Here is a 2,500-nt window from a genome sequence, read left to right as displayed (position 1 = left end):
TAAGAAAAGAGCTAAAATGGTCAAACTCAATCCATTTCAACAATAGATAGTCGATAGTAGCTGTGCCGATGAAGTAGGGCACGATGCAAGTTAATGTTGTTTAATGAATAACATGTCCGCCATACATTTCAGTACAAAATTGCTCGGTCAGACCTACAAAGTGCTATATCTCGAATACGAGGCGTCGGACTGGGGGTTGTAGAACAATTTTAAGTTCGTCTAATGATTCTACATCCGATTCTGGATAGCGGTTTTTGACCACTTTTCAATATTTTGTGACACCCCGAACCTAGGGGCAGCTCCTAGCTTTTTCAAAAATGTGCACCGATCGGGCCGGAGAGCTCGTGTGGCTCAAAACATGTTTTCGCTAAAACACCTCAAAACGTGTCGAGAACGCACCCTAGCTCTTGTTTTTCAAAAGTTATGGCCATTTAAAGTGAGGTGGTTTTTGCTTCAAAATAGCTATTTTACCCGTCCCTATGGCCATGCTTTAAATTTTCACGAAAATGCCAGGTCAGACCTAGGGCGGGCCATATCTTGAATACTAAACGTCGCAGACATTGGTCGTAGAACAATTTTAAGTTCGTCTAATGATTCTACATCCGATTCTGGATAGCGGTTTTTGACCACTTTTCAATATTTTGTGACACCCCGAACCTAGGGGCAGCTCCTAGCTTTTTCAAAAATGTGCACCGAACGGGCCGGAGAGCTCGTGTGGCTCAAAACATGTTTTTCGCTAAAACACCTCAAAACGTGTCGAGAACGCACCCTAGCTCTTGTTTTTCAAAAGTTATGGCCATTTAAAGTGAGGTGGTTTTTGCTTCAAAATAGCTATTTTACCCGTCCCTATGGCCATGCTTTAAATTTTCACGAAAATGCCAGGTCAGACCTAGGGCGGGCCATATCTTGAATACTAAACGTCGCAGACATTGGTCGTAGAACAATTTTAAGTTCGTCTAATGATTCTACATCCGATTCTGGATAGCGGTTTTTGACCACTTTTCAATATTTTGTGACACCCCGAACCTAGGGGCAGCTCCTAGCTTTTTCAAAAATGTGCACCGAGCGGGCCGGAGAGCTCGTGTGGCTCAAAACATGTTTTTCGCTAAAACCCTCAAAACGTGTAAGGAACGCACCCTAGATGATAAAAGTGCAATCAGAATGTCAATCGACAACTTTGTTGGGGTACCATTTTACTCTACGGGCCAGTAGCTTAGGCGCGCCAACAGCGCTTTCCTTTCGGGTTCCCATTTTTGCCCTCCTGGGATTATGATCATTTGCTCATTGCCTACTATAGGGAGGGTACCTTGCTACGAGGTCAAACATGAAGATTGCACCAAATCGTAGTTTTTACCTCTATTTAGTCGTAGGAGCATGGTTTGCAGTGGCAGTGGGTCATTAAGCCCCCGTTTGGGTCATACGTCCCCTCCGCGATAAAAATCGTCGTATGCCTATAGTCCGAACTAATGAAGCAAAAGTGGTGTCTGGTGGGCTCTGCCGATGATTTTAACCTATGATTTTGAGCTTCCACCCTATAAAAACGTTCCCTGGAGCAGTACATCACGGGTCTACGGACCCAAAGACTTCGTCGTGATGGTTTCTAGTAAAAAAGTTGTAACAGCTAAGGGTTTTGAATACGCGTATATTAACCATTGCTTGAAACTAAGCTTCGTTGTCTTTAAACTCTGCAAGACCAATCGAACTTCTTAGGGAAACCCGAAGGATTCACGCTAAGCTCGATGAGCTATTATGGGTAGTGGTGCATGATCTGGTGTTCCTTGGATCTAATCCAATGAATAAATTTATGAGGGTATATATGGTGCAGGGCACAAAGCGTGATGAAACCGGGTCTCCCTACCAAATGTGGCATATTTTTTCCTGAGAGCGAAGCTCAGACCCACGTAGGGGAGAGCGAAGTGGAACTTAAATGTTCTATGCAGCAAATGTTCGCCATGCGGATAAACAAGTTGGAATAGTTCAATGTAGTGTAATGCAAACACGAATCGCAAATAACGATACGGGACCCAGAAGCAATTCTGCGGATCCCTCGGGGAGTGGTGAGTTGATATAAATTAGAGGTGAAAGTCCAAGTTGTTCAAGCTCCGGCTCGGCAGCCGATACGAGGTTCCTGTTGGGCTTTGTACATCGCGCAGAGGCGCCGTTCGGTTCTAGCAATGATTCCCGCCACCATGTTCCATGCGTGCAGAGATCCGTTAGAGCTCGTTCAATGTGTCCCGCCGTGATTACGAAAAAGTCCAACAGTTGACCAAGTTGGGGGTGCGTCAAGTAAACGCGCAGAGATGCCGTTCGGTTTAGAGCAATGTCTCCCGTATCACGTTGGAGTTCTTCCACTAGTGCAGAGATCGCTGAACCGTTCAATGTGTCCCGTCGTGGTGTGCTTGTACCGAACACTTAGGATACACCATGCTTTGTTGGTTTGGGATAGGAGTGGTCGCGCAACTGCCTCCACGCCGCAAAGTGCCAGTTCGGATTGAAGGTC

The sequence above is a fragment of the Anopheles arabiensis genome, assembly GCF_016920715.1.
Source record: "Anopheles arabiensis isolate DONGOLA chromosome X unlocalized genomic scaffold, AaraD3 X_pericentromeric_contig0003, whole genome shotgun sequence".
NCBI classification, from domain to species: Eukaryota; Metazoa; Arthropoda; class Insecta; order Diptera; family Culicidae; genus Anopheles; species Anopheles arabiensis.
Note: the sequence above shows the minus strand (reverse complement) of the source record.